General features: G+C 33.0%; 14 non-coding genes across 14 annotated transcripts; all 14 read right to left on the reverse strand.

Annotated features, from left to right (window-relative positions):
• Positions 1-618: 618 nt before the first annotated feature.
• On the reverse strand, positions 619-700 carry trnas-gcu (transfer RNA serine (anticodon GCU)). The gene has a single exon. It is a non-coding gene; the product is annotated as a tRNA-Ser (tRNA).
• Positions 701-1,394: 694 nt separating this feature from the next.
• trnas-gcu (transfer RNA serine (anticodon GCU)) lies at positions 1,395-1,476 on the reverse strand. The gene has a single exon. It is a non-coding gene; the product is annotated as a tRNA-Ser (tRNA).
• A 702-nt stretch (positions 1,477-2,178) lies between these two features.
• On the reverse strand, positions 2,179-2,260 carry trnas-gcu (transfer RNA serine (anticodon GCU)). The gene has a single exon. It is a non-coding gene; the product is annotated as a tRNA-Ser (tRNA).
• Positions 2,261-5,015: 2,755 nt separating this feature from the next.
• On the reverse strand, positions 5,016-5,095 carry trnas-gcu (transfer RNA serine (anticodon GCU)). Its single transcript has one exon. It is a non-coding gene; the product is annotated as a tRNA-Ser (tRNA).
• Positions 5,096-5,992: 897 nt separating this feature from the next.
• On the reverse strand, positions 5,993-6,074 carry trnas-gcu (transfer RNA serine (anticodon GCU)). Its single transcript has one exon. It is a non-coding gene; the product is annotated as a tRNA-Ser (tRNA).
• A 1,212-nt stretch (positions 6,075-7,286) lies between these two features.
• Positions 7,287-7,366, reverse strand: trnas-gcu (transfer RNA serine (anticodon GCU)). The gene has a single exon. It is a non-coding gene; the product is annotated as a tRNA-Ser (tRNA).
• A 910-nt stretch (positions 7,367-8,276) lies between these two features.
• trnas-gcu (transfer RNA serine (anticodon GCU)) lies at positions 8,277-8,358 on the reverse strand. The gene has a single exon. It is a non-coding gene; the product is annotated as a tRNA-Ser (tRNA).
• Positions 8,359-8,862: 504 nt separating this feature from the next.
• trnas-gcu (transfer RNA serine (anticodon GCU)) lies at positions 8,863-8,944 on the reverse strand. The gene has a single exon. It is a non-coding gene; the product is annotated as a tRNA-Ser (tRNA).
• A 3,425-nt stretch (positions 8,945-12,369) lies between these two features.
• trnas-gcu (transfer RNA serine (anticodon GCU)) lies at positions 12,370-12,450 on the reverse strand. The gene has a single exon. It is a non-coding gene; the product is annotated as a tRNA-Ser (tRNA).
• Positions 12,451-13,194: 744 nt separating this feature from the next.
• Positions 13,195-13,276, reverse strand: trnas-gcu (transfer RNA serine (anticodon GCU)). The gene has a single exon. It is a non-coding gene; the product is annotated as a tRNA-Ser (tRNA).
• Positions 13,277-14,351: 1,075 nt separating this feature from the next.
• On the reverse strand, positions 14,352-14,433 carry trnas-gcu (transfer RNA serine (anticodon GCU)). Its single transcript has one exon. It is a non-coding gene; the product is annotated as a tRNA-Ser (tRNA).
• A 659-nt stretch (positions 14,434-15,092) lies between these two features.
• trnas-gcu (transfer RNA serine (anticodon GCU)) lies at positions 15,093-15,174 on the reverse strand. Its single transcript has one exon. It is a non-coding gene; the product is annotated as a tRNA-Ser (tRNA).
• A 619-nt stretch (positions 15,175-15,793) lies between these two features.
• trnas-gcu (transfer RNA serine (anticodon GCU)) lies at positions 15,794-15,875 on the reverse strand. The gene has a single exon. It is a non-coding gene; the product is annotated as a tRNA-Ser (tRNA).
• A 2,773-nt stretch (positions 15,876-18,648) lies between these two features.
• Positions 18,649-18,730, reverse strand: trnas-gcu (transfer RNA serine (anticodon GCU)). The gene has a single exon. It is a non-coding gene; the product is annotated as a tRNA-Ser (tRNA).
• Between the last annotated feature and the right edge of the window lie 686 nt (positions 18,731-19,416).

Genomic DNA, 19,416 nt, shown 5'->3' on the forward strand with positions numbered 1-19,416 from the left:
AGGTTTCGTAGGGTATGCCCTGTCCAGCCCCATCTCCTCTTCCTGATTTCTTCTTCGGCAGGGAGTTGGCCCGTCCTTCCCGGAGGTTGGTATTATGATGGTGTCAGGCCATCGGATCTGGAGAATTCTTCTGAGGCAGGTGTTGATGAAGGTCTGGACTTTTCTGATGGGTAGTCTTGTTTATCCTCCATGTCTCTGCCCCATACAATAAGACTGACTTCACGTTGGAGTTGAATATTCGGATTTGGTGGTCACTGACAGCTCTCTGGAGGTCCAGATGTTCTTGAGCTGGGCGAAGGCGGCTTCTTCCTTTACCAATCCTTGCCTTGACGTCTGCGTCTGTAACGCCCTGCAATTACTTTTTCTGTTTTTATGACATACTATCTATGACTTATTATCTCTTTTTATGACATGCTAAACTATGATTTTTTATGACATGCTATGACTATTTTATACATTTATCAACATCCTATCTGATGTATTTATATCTCTACATACTGTAATGAGTGTTTTTACGTACACAGTAAAAGAAATGAGAACCTGTTCCCAAAGAGAGCAGTGAGAACATAGTCCGTTCTATTGATGGACTATAAATGTTGGAGGGTATCTAACCCACTACGACGAGGATGGGATTCGAACCCACGCGTGCAGAGCACAATGGATTAGCAGTCCATCGCCTTAACCTCTCGGCCACCTCGTCTGCTGTCTGACCTTTCAAAGTAAAAGCCTGATTCTGGTCACAGCCTGAGATCTTTTGATCCCTTTAATGACAATTATACTATGACTTTTTTCCTTTTTAATGACATATTATACTATGACAATTTATCCCTTTTTATGACGTACTATACTATGACTTTTTATCTCTTTTTATGACATTACTTTATTATGACTTTTATGACATTTTATATTATGACTTTTTATCCCTTTTTTATGACCTAATATACTATTTTTGTATCTCTTTTTATAACATACTATACTATGACTTTTTATTCCCTTTTTATGACATATTATACCATTATTTTTTATCTTTTTTTAAAACCTACTATACATGACTTTTATCCCTTTTATGACATACTTAACTATGATTTTTTATATATTCATATATTTTTATATATTTTTTTGACATACTATGACTTTTTTCCCCTTTTATGACATGCTAATATGAGGTTTCATCACTTTTTATGACATACTAAACTATGACTTTTTATGACATGCTATGACTATTTTATCACATTTATCACATACTATATTATGTTTATATCTCCACATACTTTACTATGAGTGTTTTTAAAGTTACCACAGTAAAGAAATGAGAACCTGTTCCCAAGAGAGCAGTGAGAACATAGTCCGTTCTATTGATGACTATTAAATGTTGGAGGGTATCTAACCCACTACGACGAGGATGGGATTCGAACCCACGCGTGCAGAGCACAATGGATTAGCAGTCCATCGCCTTAACCTCTCGGCCACCTCGTCTGACCTTTCAAAGTAAAAGTTGATTCTGGTCACGCCCTGAGATCTTTTATCCCTTTTTATTATTACTATACTATGACTTTTCATCACTTTTTATGACACTACTATAAAATTACTTTTATCTGTTTTTTATGACATATTATACTATGACTTTTTATCAATTTTTATGACATACTAAACAATGACTTTTTATCCCTTTTTATGACATATTATAAAATTATTTTTTATCTGTTTTTATGACATATTATACTATGACTTTTTATCCCTTTTCATGACAGACTATACTATGACTTTTTATCAATTTTTATGACATACAACTACGATGACTTTTTATCATTTTTATGACATACTAAACAATGATTGTTATCCATTTTATGACATACTAACTATGATTTTTATCCCTTTTTATGACATACTTAACTATGATTTTTTATATGTTCATATATTTTTATTTTTTTTATGACATACTATGACTGTTTATGCCTTTTTATGACATGCTATAATATGAGTTTTCATCACTTTTTATGACATGCTATGACTTTTATCAATTTATCAACTTACTATATGATGTATTTATATCTCTACATACTGTTATGATGTTTTTCGTACCACAGTAAAGAAATGAGAACTGTCCCAAAGAGAGCAGGAGAACATAGAGTCCGTTCTATTGATGACTATTAATGTTGGAGGGTATCTAACCCACTACGACGAGGATGGGATTCGAAACCCACGCATGCAGAGCACAATGGATTAGCAGTCCATCGCCTTAACCTCTCGGCACCTCGTCTGCTGTCTGACCTTTCAAAGTAAAAGTCTGAATCTGGTCACGCCCTGAGTTCTTTTGATCCCTTTAATGACAATATACTATGACTTTTTTCCCTTTTTATGACATACTTTATTATGACTTTTTATGACATTTTATTATTATGACTTTTTATCCCTTTTTTATGACATATATACTATTAGGTTTTTATCTCTTTTTTAAAACCATACTATGCTATGACGTTTTATCCCTTTTTATGACATATTATAACATTATTTTTATCTTTTTTTAAAAACATACTATACTAGACTTTTTATCCCTTTTTATGACATACTTAACTATGATTTTTTATATATTCATATTTTTTTATATATTTTTATGACATACTATGACTTTTTATCCTTTTTATGACATGCTATAATATGAATTTTCATCACTTTTTAGGACATGCTATGACTATTTCATCCCTTTAATCAACATACTTATATGTGTCCTTTTTCGCCTGCCCCTTGGTTTTCACCTGAGCTCCGCATCATGAAAGCCAAGGGTCGCCAACTTGAACGCCTCTATAAAAAAACTGGTCTCTCCATTCACAAAGAAATGTATAAATCTCATCTTCTTCATTACTCAAACCAATAGCCGTAACTAAAATCAAACTTCTATTCTGACCTCATCTGCTCCAACAAAGGAAACTCCAGCAGTCTCTCTTTTCAATAATCCATAAGACCTTAATCCCCTGATTCTCTACCTTCTCACATGTACTCAGTTGAAACTTGTAATTCACTGGTTGTCTTTTTTAATGAAAAAATCACTCCATTCACCAGCAATTACATTGACCCCCTTGCCTTCCCCTCCACCTTTGCCCCTCCCCATAGCCAGTCATTTTGTTGCTTTCTACTGCCACACCCCCTCCGCAATTTCTAAAATTTTCATCTCGTAAATCCAAGTCCTCACCTGTTCTCTTGACCCCCCTCCCCAGAGCTCTTGTCAAAACCTGTCTCATTTCCCTCATCTCCTTCATAACTACCATTATTCATTCTTCTCTCTCCTCTGGTATGTCCCCTCAACTTTCAAAACAGCATCCGTCTCACCCATTCTGAAAAAACCTGGCGCAGATCCAACCAATACATTAATCTTTGTCCTATCTCAAATCTTCCTTTATCTAAAATTCTTGAAAAAATAGTGTCTGTTCAACTCCATGCTTTTCTTACCCTTAATGTCTTTATGACCTTTCCAGTCTGGTTTTCGCCCCTCCCATAGTACTGAAACTGCCCTTATAAAAATCACCAATGATCCCTCACAGCTGCTGATTCCGGACTCATCTCCATCCCTCATCCTCCTCGATCTCAGTGCGGCCCTTGATACCATTTCTCACTCCATTCTCCTCAATAGACTATCTTCTCTCGGCATCTCTCACACCCCTCTTGACTGGTTTCCGGCTCATATCTCTCCGACCGCACTCAGTTTATTCAACTCAATCTTTCACATCCCACCCTCCCCGTTACTACTGGCGTCCCTCAAGGTTCAGTTCTTGGCCCCCTCCTTTTCATCACCTACCTACTTCCCCTTGGCAATATCTTCCGCAAATTCAACATTATTTTCATTGTTATGCAGACGACACCCAGCTCTACTTATCCAGCAACCACACCTCCTCGCTCTCCCCCTTGTCCCTTACTAACTGCTTACTTGAAATAAAAGACTGGTTCACCTCAAACTTCCTTAAACTAAACAGTGATAAAACCGAACTCCTCCTCGTAGCCACCAAGTCCACCCTATCCAAAATCAATAGTTTCTCTCTACCAATCGGAACTCCTTGGTCTCCTCTTCCCCTCAGGTCAAGAGTCTGGGCGTCATCCTCGATTCCTCCCTCTCCTTTCAGTCAACATAAATAATATCTGCTGGTCTGCATACTTCCACCTACGCAACATTAACCGCCTCCGTCCGTCCCTTACCACTCACACTGCCTCCATCCTTATCCACAGCCTCATCACCTCCCGCCTTGACTACTGTAACTCTCTCCGTTTTGGCCTTCCTCAAAAATCCCTCCTAAACTTCAACTTCTTCAGACTCAGCAGCTCGTGTCATCACAGAACCCCCTCATTTCATCATATAACCCCGGTTCTTCAGCAGCTCCATTGGCTTCCAGTTCAATTCAGAAAACAATTTAAAATCCTTCTCCATACTTTCAAAGCCATCCATAAACCTTGCTCCTCCATATCTATCAGAACTCCTACACATTGCCGTCCCCTCCGCTCCCTCAGATCTTCCTCCTCCCTCCACCTCACTGTCCCCCATGCTCGACTCATCACCGTGGGGACCAGAGCCTTCGCCGCTCTGCTCCCCAGCTCTGGAACTCACTCCCACCGACCTCCGCAACATCAACTCTCTCCCTCGTTCAAAACTAGACTAAAAACCCATCTGTTCCAGCTCGCTTATCTGTAAATACACTGTTCCTGTTTTGTTTGTTTTTGTTTTTTGTTTGTTTTGTTTTTTGTTTTTTTGTTTTGTTTTTTTGTTATAACTACGTACACTTTTCTGTTCTGTATCTGTCTTTTATTGTCTGTAAAGCGTCCTTGAGTGTTAGAAAGGCGCTGTTAAATAAAATGTATTATTATTTTTTATTATTATTACTATTTATGTATTTATATCTCTACATACTGTACTATGAGTTTTTAACGTACCACAGTAAAGAAATGAGAACCTGTTCCCAAAGAGAGCGGTGAGAACATAGTCCGTTCTATTGATGACTATTAAATGTTGGAGGGTATCTAACCCACTACGACGAGGATGGGATTCGAACCCACGCGTGCAGAGCACAATGGATTAGCAGTCCTCGCCTTAACCTCTCGGCACCTCGTCTGCTGTCTGACCTTTCAAAGTAAAAGTCTGATTCTGGTCACGCCCTGAGTTCTTTTTATCCTTTCATGACATACTACACTATGACTTTTTATCTCTTTTTATGATACTATACTATGACTTTTTAAGACATGCCATAACTATTTTATCACATTTATCAACATACTATATGATGTATTCAAAGTAAAAATCTGATTTGGTCACGCCCTGAGATCTTTTTATCCTTTTTATTAATTACTATACTATGACTTTTATCACTTATGACATGCTAAACGATGACTATTATCTCTTTTTATGACAAACTAAACTATGACTTTTTATCCCTTTTCATAAGATAATATATACGACCATTTGTCCATTTTATGACATACTAAAACTATGATTTTATTACTTTTATTCTTTTTACATGCTATACTACGACTTTTATCTCTTTTTATGACATATTATACTATGATTTTTATCCTTTTTTGACGTATTAGAATTTTACTTTTTCCCTTTTTATGACATATTATACTAAACTTTTTATCCCTTTTATGACATATTATAAAATGATTTTTTATCTCTTTTTATAACATACTATACTATGACTGTTCTCCCTTTTTATGACATAATTTACTATGACTTTTTATCTCTTTTTATGACATAATAAACTATGATTTTTTATCACTTTTTATGACATACTATACTATATAGTATATATACTATCCTTTTTCATGACATATTAGAATCTTACTTTTTATCCTTTTTATGACATATTATACTATAACTTTTATCCCTTTTTATGACATATTATAAAATGACTTTTTAACTTTTTACATTACTATACAATGACTTTTTATCCCTTTTTACTAATTTTAATATTGATGACTATTAAATGTGGGAGGGTACTCTAACCCACTACGACGAGGATGGGATTCGAACCCACGCGTGCAGAGCACAATGGATTAGCAGTCCATCGCCTTAACCTCTCGGCCACCTCGTCTGCTGTCTGACCTTTCAAAGTAAAAGTCTGATTTGGTCACGCCCTGAGTTCTTTTGATCCTTTTATTAATTACTATACTATGACTATTTATCTCTTTTTATGACATATTATAAAATGACTTTCATCTGTTTATGACATACTATACTATGACTTTTTTATCCCTTTATGACATACCTAACTATGATTTTTTGTATGTTCATATTTTTTTTTTATTTTATGAATACTATGACTTATATCCCTTTTTATGACATGCTGATATAATTTGAGTTTTTTTTTACTTTTATGACATACTATACTATGATTTTTTATGACATGTTATGACTATTTTATCACTTTTATCAAATCTATATGATGTATTTATATCTCCACATACTGTACTATGAGTGTTTTTAACGTACCACAGTAAAGAAATGAGAACCTGTCCCAAAGAGAGCAGTGAGAACATAGTCCGTTCTATTGATGACTATTAAATGTTGGAGGGTATCTAACCCACTACGACGAGGATGGGATTCGAACCACGCGTGCAGAGCACAATGGATTAGCAGTCCATCGCTTAACCTCTCGGCCACCTCTTCTGCGTCTCACTTTCAAAGTAAAAGCCTGATTCTGGTCACGCCCTGAGATCTTTTGATCCCTTTTTATTAATTACTATACTATGACTATTTATCTCTTTTTATGACATATTATACTATGACTTTTTTTCTGTTTTTATGACATATTATAAAGACTTTTCATCTGTTTATGATATACTATACTATGACTATTTATCTTTTTATGACAAACTAAACTATGACTTTTTATCCCCTTTTCATAAGATATTATACTACGACCATTTGTCCATTTTATGACATACTATACTATGACTTATTATCTCTTTTTATAACATACTAAACTATGACTTTTTATCCCTTTTTATGAAATATTATACTATGACTTTTTATCACATTTTATGACATACTATACTATGACTTTTTATCTCTTTTATGACATACTGTACTATAATTTTTATAACTTTTCATGACATACTATACATATAGTATATATACTATCCTTTTTATGACATATTAGAATCTTACTTTTTATCCCTTTTTATGACATATTATAAAATGATTTTTTTAACCGTTTTTATACATACTATACTATGACTTTTTATCCCTTTTACTAATTTTTAATATTATGACTATTAAATGTTGGAGGGTATCTAACCCACTACGACGAGATGGATTCGAACCCACGCGTGCAGAGCACAATGGATTAGCAGTCCATCGCCTTAACCTCTCGGCCACCTCGTCTGCTGTCTGACCTTTCAAAGTAAAAGTCTGATTCTGGTCACGCCCTGAGTTCTTTTTATCCCTTTCATGACATACTACACTATGACTTTTTATCTCTTTTTATGACATACTATACTAGACTTTTAAGACATGCCATAACTATTTTATCACATTTATCACATACTATATGATGTATTCAAAGTAAAAATCTGATTCTGGTCACGCCCTGAGATCTTTTTATCCCTTTTTATTAATTACTATACTATGACTTTTTATCACTTTATGACATGCTAAACTATGACTATTTATCTCTTTTATGACAAACTAAACTATGACTTTTTATCCCTTTTCATAAGATAATATACTACGACCATTTGTCCCTTTTATGACATATTAAACTATGCCATTTTATTACTTTTTCTTCTTTTTTACATGCTATACTACGACTTTTTATCTCTTTTTATGACATATTATACTATGATTTTTTATCCTTTTTTTGACGTATTAGAATTTTACTTTTTATCCCTTTTTATGACATATTATACTATAACTTTTTATCCCTTTTATGACATATTATAAAATGATTTTTATCTCTTTTTATAACATACTATACTATGACTTGTTCTCCCTTTTTGACATAATTTACTATGACTTTTTATCTCTTTTTATGACATAATAAACTATGTTTTTTATCACTTTTATGACATACTATACTATATAGTATATATACTATCCTTTTTCATGACATATAGAATCTTACTTTTTATCCCTTTTTATGACATATTTATACTTAAACTTTTATCCCTTTTTATGACATATTATAAAATGACTTTTTAACTGTTTTTATTATACTATACAATGACTTTTTATCCCTTTTTAATAATTTTTAATATTGATGACTATTAAATGTGGGAGGGTATCTAACCCACTACGACGAGGATGGGATTCGAACCCACGCGTGCAGAGCACAATGGATTAGCAGTCCATCGCCTTAACCTCTCGGCCACCTCGTCTGCTGTCTGACCTTTCAAAGTAAAAGTCTGATTCTGGTCACGCCCTGAGTTCTTTTGATCCCTTTTTATTAATTACTATACTATGACTATTTATCTCTTTTTATGACATATTATAAAATGACTTTTCATCTGTTTTATGACATACTACTATACTATGACTTTTTATCCTTTTTATGACATACCATAACTATGATTTTTTGTATGTTCAATTTTTTTATATTTTTATGACATACTATGACTTTATATCCCTTTTTATGACATGCTATAATTTGAGTTTTTTTTTACTTTTTATGACATACTTACTGATGATTTTTATGACATGTTATGACTATTTATCACTTTTCTCAACATCCTATATGATGTATTTATATCTCCACATACTGTACTATGAGTGTTTTTAACGTACCACAGTAAAGAAATGAGAACCTGTTCCCAAAGAGAGCAGTGAAACATAGTCCGTTCTATTGATGACTATTAAATGTTGGAGGGTATCTAAACCCACTACGACGAGGATGGGATTCGAACCCACGCGTGCAGAGCACAATGGATTAGCAGTCCATCGCCTTAACCTCTCGGCCACCTCTTCTGCTGTCTCACCTTTCAAAGTAAAAGCTGATTCTGGTCACGCCCTGAGAGCTTTGATCCTTTTTATTAATTACTATACTATGACTATTTATCTCTTTTATGACATATTATACTATGACTTTTTTTCTGTTTTTATGACATATTATAAAATGATTTTCATCTGTTTTATGATATACTATACTATGACTATTTATCTCTTTTTATGACAAACTAAACTATGACTTTTTATCCTTTTCATAAGATATTATACTACGACCATTTGTCCATTTTATGACATACTATACTAGACTTATTATCTCTTTTTATAACATACTATACTATGACTTTTTATCCCTTTTTATGAAATATTATACTATGACTTTTATCACATTTTATGACATACTATACTATGACTTTTTATCTCTTTTATGACATACTGTACTATAATTTTTTATACTTTTCATGACATACTATACTATATAGTATATATAATCCTTTTTATGACATATTAGAATCTTACTTTTATCCCTTTTTATGACATATTATAAAATGATTTTTTAACCGTTTTTATTACATACTATACTATGACTTTTTATCCTTTTTAACTAATTTTTAATATTTATGACTATTAAATGTTGGAGGGTATCTAACCCACTACGACGAGGATGGGATTCGAACCAGCGTGCAGAGCACAATGGATTAGCAGTCCATCGCCTAACCTCTCGGCCACCTCGTCTGCTGTCTGACCTTTCAAAGTAAAAGTCTGATTCTGGTCACGCCCTGAGTCTTTCTATCTCTTTTTATTAATTACTATTACTATGACTATTTCTCTCTTTTTATGACATATATACTATGACTTTTTATCCATTTTATGAAATATTATAAAATGACTTTTCATCTGTTTTATGATATATTATACTATGACTTTTTATCCTTTTTTATGACATATATACTTTAACTTTTTCTCCCTTTTTATAACATACTTAACTATGATTTTTTATAGATTCATATATTTTTTATATATTTTTATGAAATACTATGACTGTTTATGCCTTTTTATCTCTTTTTCTGGTCACGCCCTGAGATCTTTTGATCCCTTTTATTAATTACTAACTATGACTATTTATCTCTTTTTATGACATATTATACTATGACTTTTTTCTGTTTTTATGACATATTAAAATGACTTCATCTGTTTTATGATATACTATACTATGACTATTTATCTTTTTTATGACCAACTAAACTATACTTTTTATGACTTTTCATCACTTTTTATGACATATTATAAAATTACTTTTATCTGTTTATGACATACTATACTATGACTTTTTTACAATTTTTTATGACATAGTAAACAATGACTTTTAATCTATTTATGACATATTATAAATGACTTTTTATCTGTTTTATGACATATATACTATGACTTTTTATCCCTTTTCATGACATACTATACTATGATTTTGTATCCCTTTTTATGACACCATATTATACTATTATTTTTTATCTCTTTTAAAACATACTATACTATGACTTTTTATCCCTTTTTATGACATATATACTATTATTTTTTATCTCTTTTAAAACATACTATACTATGACTTTTATCCATCCATCGACTTTATTTGTAAAGCACATTTTACAAACACAAAGTTACCAAAGTGCTGCACAGAAAACTCAAACATACAAACCAATTAATGTAAAATATTGTAAAAAACAAAATAAGAGCATCTGGTTAAAAAGATAAAAAATAGATAAAAATAATAAATACTAAAATACAATAAAACAGTAAGAGCCATCAGAGGACCACACAACTCACATGGAGTTAAAAGCCAAAGAATAAAAATGTGTCTTAAAGACGAGACTTAAAACACTCAAACTGTTGGGGCTGTTGGGACAATGGAGGGGCAGAGCGTTCCAGAGTCTAGGTCCAGCAACAGAAAAGGCCCTGTCCCCCGAGTTTTAAGTCTGTCTTTGGGACCACAAGCTGGAGCTGGCTCTCTGACCTCAGTGATCGCGCCGGCCTATAAATCTGGATGAGGTCTGAGATATATGTTGGGGCCAGTCCATTCACAGCTTTAAAAACAAACAATAAAATCTTAAAATCAATCCTAAAACGTACAGGAAGCCAGTGCAATGAAGTAAGAATTGGACTTATATGAGCGCGTTTTTAGTTCCAGTTAAAAAGACGTGCTGCAGAATTTTGGACTAACTGTAAGCGTGAAAGTGCTTTGTGACATACCGATATAAAGTGGCATTAGAGTAGTCTAAACGAGAAGAAATAAAAGCATGTATAGCTTGTTCAAAACTGTTAAAAGACAAAAACGGTTTAACTTTGGCTAAAAGACGAAGATGATTAAAAACGATTTCACAACTGCATTTATTTGTTTGTCAAGTTTAAAATCACTGTCTATTTTTACCCCAAGGTCAGTTACAACAGGATGCACAGAATCACTGAGGGGCCCAAGTTTATCATAGAGTTAGTGGGGCAAACTGCATGATCTCAGTTTTACTCTCATTTAGTTTTAAAAGATTTTGGGCTAACCACGCTTTGACGTCATTTAAACAGTTTAGTAGGGGTGTCAGGGGGCTGCCTTCCTGCTTTTTGATTGGTATATAAATTGACAATCATCAGCATAAAGATGATAGGAGATGCCATGCTTTTTAAAAACTATTCCAAGTGGAAGGGGTACAGTGCAAAAGAATAGGGACCAAGAATAGATCCCTGGGGGACTCCACAGTTAAGAGGCACAGTTGATGAGGTAGAGTCCCCCATTTTAACAAAGAAGCATCTCCCTGAAAGATTAGACTGGAACCATTTTAAGGCAGTCCCCCTAACTCCCACACAGTTTTCCAAGCGAGATAATAGAATTGTGTGGTCAACTGTGTCGAAAGCAGCAGTGAATCTAAAAGCACTAAAATGGCTGAAAACCAGAATCCGTTATTAAAAACAGGTCATTAAAAACCTTTAAAAGAGCAGACTCAGTGCTATGAAATGCTTTAAAACCTGACTGAAAAATATCTAAAGTGCCATGTGCCTCCAAAAAAAACTGTAGCTGCATAAATACACATTTTCCAAGTTATCCTTTATATGACATACTTAACTAGATTTTTTAATATATTCATATATTTTTTATATATTTTTATGAAATACTATGACTTTTTATGACATATTATACTATTATTTTTTTATCCTTTTTATGACATATTATACTATTTATTTTTATCCCTTTTTATAACATACTTAACTATGATTTTTTATGACATGGCCAAACTTTTTATCACATTTATCAACATACTATATTATGTATTTATATCTCCCCATACTGTACTATGAGTGTTTTAACGTACCACAGTAAAAGAATGAGAACCGTTCCAAGAGAGCAGTGAGAACATAGTCCGTCTATTGATACTATTAAATGTTGGAGGGTATCTAACCCACTACGACGAGGATGGGATTCAAACCCACGCGTGCAGAGCACAAGGATTAGCAGTCCATCGCCTTAACCTCTCGGCCACCTCGTCTGCTGTCTGACCTTTCAAAGTAAAAGTCTGATTCTGGTCACGCCCTGAGATGTTTTTATCCCTTTTTATTAATTACTATACTATGACTTTTTATCACTTTATGACATGCTATACTATGACTATTTATCTCTTTTCATGACATACTAAACTAGACTTTTATCCCTTTTCATAAGATATTATACTACGACCATTTATCCATTTTATGACATACTATACTATGACTTATTATCTCTTTTTATGCCATACTAAACTATGCCATTTTATTACTTTTTATTCTTTTTTACATGCTATACTACGACTTTTTATCCCTTTTTATGACATACTATACTATGATTTTTTATCCTTTTTATGACATATTAGAATTTTACTTTTTATCCCTTTTATGACATATTAAAAAATTTTTTTATCTCTTTTTATAAAATACTATACTATGACTTGTTCTCCCTTTTTATGACATAATTTACTATAACTTTTTATCTCTTTTTATGACATACTAAACTATGATTTTTTATCACTTTTTATGACATACTAAACTATAATTTTTTATAACTTTTTATGACATACTATACTATATAGTATACATACTATCCTTTTTTATGAGATATTAGAATCTTACTTTTTATCCCTTTTCATGACATATTATAAAATGCCTTTTTAACTGTTTTTATTACAAACTATACTATGACTTTTTATCCCTTTTTAATATTGATGACTATTAAATGTTGGAGGGTATCTAACCCACTACGACGAGGATGGGATTCGAACCCACGCGTGCAGAGCACAATGGATTAGCAGTCCATCGCCTTAACCTCTCGGCCACCTCGTCTGCTGTCTGACCTTTCAAATAAAAGTCTGATTCTGGTCACGCCCTGAGATCTTTTGATCCCTTTTTATTAATTACTATACTATGACTTTTTATCACTTTATGACATGCTATACTATGACTATTTATCTCTTTTATGACAAACTAAACTACGACTTTTTATCCCTTTTCATAAGATATTATACTACGACCATTTGTCCATTTTATGACATACTATACTTACTTACTTACTTACTTACTTACTGCCCGTCACCCCTACCAGGGTATGGGCCGCCAACAACAACAGCTCTCCGAGTCCTCGGTTCCTGGGCCATTTTCTCTAACTGGTTCAAGGTGTAGCCCATCTTGGTGGTGTCAGCCTCAAGGTCGCGTCGCCAGGTGTTTCTTGGCCGACCTCTCTCCCGCTTGCCTTGTGGTTCCACCGCAACGCCTGCCTAGTGATGCTGGTTGGAGGTTTTCGTAGGGTATGCCCTGTCCAGCCCCATCTCCTCTTCCTGATTTCTTCTTCGGCAGGGAGTTGGCCCGTCCTTTCCCGGAGGTTGGTATTACTGATGGTGTCAGGCCATCGGATCTGGAGAATTCTTCTGAGGCAGGTGTTGATGAAGGTCTGGACTTTTCTGATGGTAGTCTTGTTTATCCTCCATGTCTCTGCCCCATACAATAAGACTGACTTCACGTTGGAGTTGAATATTCGGATCTTGGTGGTCACTGACAGCTCTCTGGAGGTCCAGATGTTCTTGAGCTGGGCGAAGGCGGCTCTTCCTTTACCAATCCTTGCCTTGACGTCTGCGTCTGTACCGCCCTGCAATTACTTTTTATCTGTTTTTATGACATACTATACTATGACTTATTATCTCTTTTTATGACATGCTAAACTATGATTTTTTATGACATGCTATGACTATTTTATCACTTTTATCAACATACTATATGATGTATTTATATCTCTACATACTGTACTATGAGTGTTTTTAACGTACCACAGTAAAGAAATGAGAACCTGTTCTCAAAGAGAGCAGTGAGAACATAGTCCGTTCTATTGAGGACTATTAAATGTTGGAGGGTATCTAACCCACTACGACGAGGATGGGATTCGAACCCACGCGTGCAGAGCACAATGGCTTAGCAGTCCATCGCCTTAACCTCTCGGCCACCTCGTCTGCTGTCTGACCTTTCAAAGTAAAAGCCTGATTCTGGTCACAGCCTGAGATCTTTTGATCCCTTTAATGACATATTATACTATGACTTTTTTCCCTTTTTATGACGTACTATACTATGACTTTTTATCTCTTTTTATGACATACTTATATATGACTTTTTATGACATTTTATTTATGACTTTTTATCCCTTTTTTATGACATATATAAATATTATTTTGTATCTCTTTTATAACATACTATACTATGACTTTTATCCCTTTTATGACATATTATACCATTATTTTTATCTTTTTTTAAAACATACTATACTATGACTTTTTATCCCTTTTATGACATACTTAACTATGATTTTTATATATTCATATATTTTTATATATTTTTATGACATACTATGACTTTTTTCCCTTTTATGACATGCTATAATATGAGTTTTCATCACTTTTATGACATACTAAACTATGACTTTTTATGACATGCTATGACTATTTTATCACATTTATCAACATACTATATTATGTATTTATATCTCCACATACTGTACTATGAGTGTTTTTAACGTACCACAGTAAAGAATGAGAACCTGTTCCCAAAGAGAGCAGTGAGAACATAGTCCGTTCTATTGATGACTATTAAATGTTGGAGGGTATCTAACCCACTACGACGAGGATGGGATTCGAACCCACGCGTGCAGAGCACAATGGATTAGCAGTCCATCGCCTTAACCTCTCGGCCACCTCGTCTGCTGTCTGACCTTTCAAAGTAAAAGTCTGATTCTTTTTATCTTTTTACTTTTTATCACTTTTTATGACATACTATACTATGACTTTTTATCCATTTTTATGAAATATTATAAAATGACTTTTCATCTGTTTTATGATATATTATACTATGACTTTTTATCCTTTTTTATGACATATTATACTTTAACTTTTTCTCCCTTTTTATAACATACCATACTATGACTTTTTATCCCTTTTTATGACATATTTTACTATTATTTTTTATCTCTTTTTAAAACATACTATGATATGACTTTTTATCCCTTTTTATGACATACTTAACTATGATTTTTTATATATTCATATATTTTTTATATATTTTTATGAAATACTATGACTTTTTAATCCCTTTTTATGACATGCTATAATATGAGTTTTCATCACTTTTTATGACATGCTATGACTATTTTATCACTTTTATCAACATCTTATATGATGTATTTATATCTCTACATACTGTACTATGAGTGTTTTTAACGTACCACAGTAAAGAAATGAGAACCTGTTCCCAAAGAGAGCAGTGAGAACATAGTCCGTTCTATTGATGACTATTAAATGTTGGAGGGTATCTAACCCACTACGACGAGGATGGGATTCGAACCCACGCGTGCAGAGCACAATGGATTAGCAGTCCATCGCCTTAACCTCTCGGCCACCTCGTCTGCTGTCTGACCTTTCAAAGTAAAAGTCTGATTCTGGTCACGCCCTGAGATCTTTTGATCCCTTTTTATTAATTACTATACTATGACTATTTATCTCTTTTTATGACATATTATACTATGACTTTTTTTCTGTTTTTATGACATATTATAAAATGACTTTTCATCTGTTTTATGATATATTATACTATGACTTTTTATCCTTTTTTATGACATATTATACTTTAACTTTTTCTCCCTTTTTATAACATACCATACTATGACTTTTTATCCCTTTTATGACATACTTAACTATGATTTTTATATATTCATATATTTTTATATATTTTTATGAAATACTATGACTTTTTATGCCTTTTTATCTCTTTTTCTGGTCACGCCCTGAGATCTTTTGATCCCTTTTTATTAATTACTATACTATGACTATTCTCTTTTATGACATATTATACTATGACTTTTTTTCTGTTTTTATGACATATTATAAAATGACTTTTCATCTGTTTTATGATATACTATACTATGACTATTTATCTCTTTTTATGACAAACTAAACTATTACTTTTTATGACTTTCATCACTTTTTATGACATATTATAAAATTACTTTTTATCTGTTTTATGACATACTATACTATGACTTTTATCAATTTTTATGACATAGTAAACAATGACTTTTATCTATTTTTATGACATATTATAAAATGACTTTTTATCTGTTTTTATGACATATTATACTATGACTTTTTATCCCTTTTCATGACATACTATACTATGATTTTGTATCCCTTTTTATGACATATTATACTATTATTTTTTATCTCTTTTAAAACATACTATACTATGACTTTTTATCCCTTTTTATGACATATTATACTATTATTTTTTATCTCTTTTAAAACATACTATACTATGACTTTTTATCCAATCCAATCCACTTTATTTGTATAGCACATTTTACAAACACAAAGTTACCAAAGTGCTGCACAGAAAACTCAAACATACAAAACAATTAATGTAAAATATTGTAAAAACAAAATAAGAGCATCTGGTTTAAAAAGATAAAAAATAGATAAAAATAATAAATACTAAAATACAATAAAACAGTAAGAGCCATCAGAGGACCACACAACTCACATGGAGTTAAAAGCCAAAGAATAAAAATGTGTCTTAAGACGAGACTTAAAACACTCAACTGTTGGGGCTGTTCGGACATGGAGGGGCAGAGCGTTCCAGAGTCTAGGTCCAGCCACAGAAAAGGCCCTTTCCCCCCGAGTTTTAAGTCTCGTCTTTGGGACCACAAGCTGGAGCTGGCTCTCTGACCTCAGGGACCGCGCCGGCCTATAAATCTGGATCCGGTCTGAGATATATGTTGGGGCCAGTCCATTCACAGCTTTAAAAACAAACAATAAAATCTTAAAATCAATCCTAAAACGTACAGGAAGCCAGTGCAATGAAGTAAGAATTGGACTTATATGAGCGCGCTTTTTAGTTCCAGTTAAAAGACGTGCTGCAGAATTTTGGACTAACTGTAAGCGTGAAAGTGCTTTGTGACTTATACCGATATAAAGTGCATTAGAGTAGTCTAAACGAGAAGAAATAAAAGCATGTATAGCTTGTTCAAAACTGTTAAAAGACAAAAACGGTTTAACTTTGGCTAAAAGACGAAGATGATTAAAACCAGATTTCACAACTGCATTTATTTGTTTGTCAAGTTTAAAATCACTGTCTATTTTTACCCCAAGGTCAGTTACAACAGGATGCACAGAATCACTGAGGGGGCCCAAGTTTATCATAGAGTTAGTGGGGCCAAACTGCATGATCTCAGTTTTACTCTCATTTAGTTTTAAAAGATTTTGGGCTAACCACGCTTTGACGTCATTTAAACAGTTTAGTAGGGGTGTCAGGGGGCTGCCTTCCTGCTTTTTGATTGGTATATAAATTTGACAATCATCAGCATAAAGATGATAGGAGATGCCATGCTTTTTAAAAACTATTCCAAGTGGAAGGAGGTACAGTGCAAAAAGAATAGGACCAAGAATAGATCCCTGGGGGACTCCACAGTTAAGAGGCACAGTTGATGAGGTAGAGTCCCCCATTTTAACAAAGAAGCATCTCCCTGAAAGATTAGACTGGAACCATTTTAAGGCAGTCCCCCTAACTCCCACACAGTTTTCCAAGCGAGATAATAGAATTGTGTGGTCAACTGTGTCGAAAGCAGCAGTGAGATCTAAAAGCACTAAAATGGCTGAATCACCAGAATCCGTTATTAAAAACAGGTCATTAAAAACCTTTAAAAGAGCAGACTCAGTGCTATGAAATGCTTTAAAACCTGACTGAAAAATATCTAAAGTGCCATGTGCCTCCAAAAAAAACTGTAGCTGCATAAATACACATTTTCCAAGTTTATCCCTTTATATGACATACTTAACTATGATTTTTTTAATATATTCATATATTTTTTATATATTTTTATGAAATACTATGACTTTTTATGACATATTATACTATTATTTTTTTATCCCTTTTTATGACATATTATACTATTATTTTTATCCCTTTTTATAACATACTTAACTATGATTTTTTATGACATGGCCTAACTATTTTATCACATTTATCAACATACTATATTATGTATTTATATCTCCACATACTGTACTATGAGTGTTTTTAACGTACCACAGTAAAGAAATGAGAACCTGTTCCCAAAGAGAGCAGTGAGAACATAGTCCGTTCTATTGATGACTATTAAATGTTGGAGGGTATCTAACCCACTACGACGAGGATGGGATTCGAACCCACGCGTGCAGAGCACAATGGATTAGCAGTCCATCGCCTTAACCTCTCGGCCACCTCGTCTGCTGTCTGACCTTTCAAAGTAAAAGTCTGATTCTGGTCACGCCCTGAGATGTTTTTATCCCTTTTTATTAATTACTATACTATGACTTTTTATCACTTTATGACATGCTATACTATGACTATTTATCTCTTTTCATGACATACTAAACTATGACTTTTTATCCCTTTTCATAAGATATTATACTACGACCATTTATCCATTTTATGACATACTATACTATGACTTATTATCTCTTTTTATGCCATACTAAACTATGCCATTTTATTACTTTTTATTCTTTTTTACATGCTATACTACGACTTTTTATCCCTTTTTATGACATACTATACTATGATTTTTTATCCTTTTTTATGACATATTAGAATTTTACTTTTTATCCCTTTTTATGACATATTATAAAATTATTTTTTATCTCTTTTTATAAAATACTATACTATGACTTGTTCTCCCTTTTTATGACATAATTTACTATAACTTTTTATCTCTTTTTATGACATACTAAACTATGATTTTTTATCACTTTTTATGACATACTAAACTATAATTTTTTATAACTTTTTATGACATACTATACTATATAGTATACATACTATCCTTTTTTATGAGATATTAGAATCTTACTTTTTATCCCTTTTCATGACATATTATAAAATGCCTTTTTAACTGTTTTTATTACAAACTATAC

The sequence above is a fragment of the Etheostoma spectabile genome, unplaced genomic scaffold (genome assembly GCF_008692095.1).
Source record: "Etheostoma spectabile isolate EspeVRDwgs_2016 unplaced genomic scaffold, UIUC_Espe_1.0 scaffold272, whole genome shotgun sequence".
In the NCBI taxonomy this organism is placed as follows: domain Eukaryota; kingdom Metazoa; phylum Chordata; class Actinopteri; order Perciformes; family Percidae; genus Etheostoma; species Etheostoma spectabile.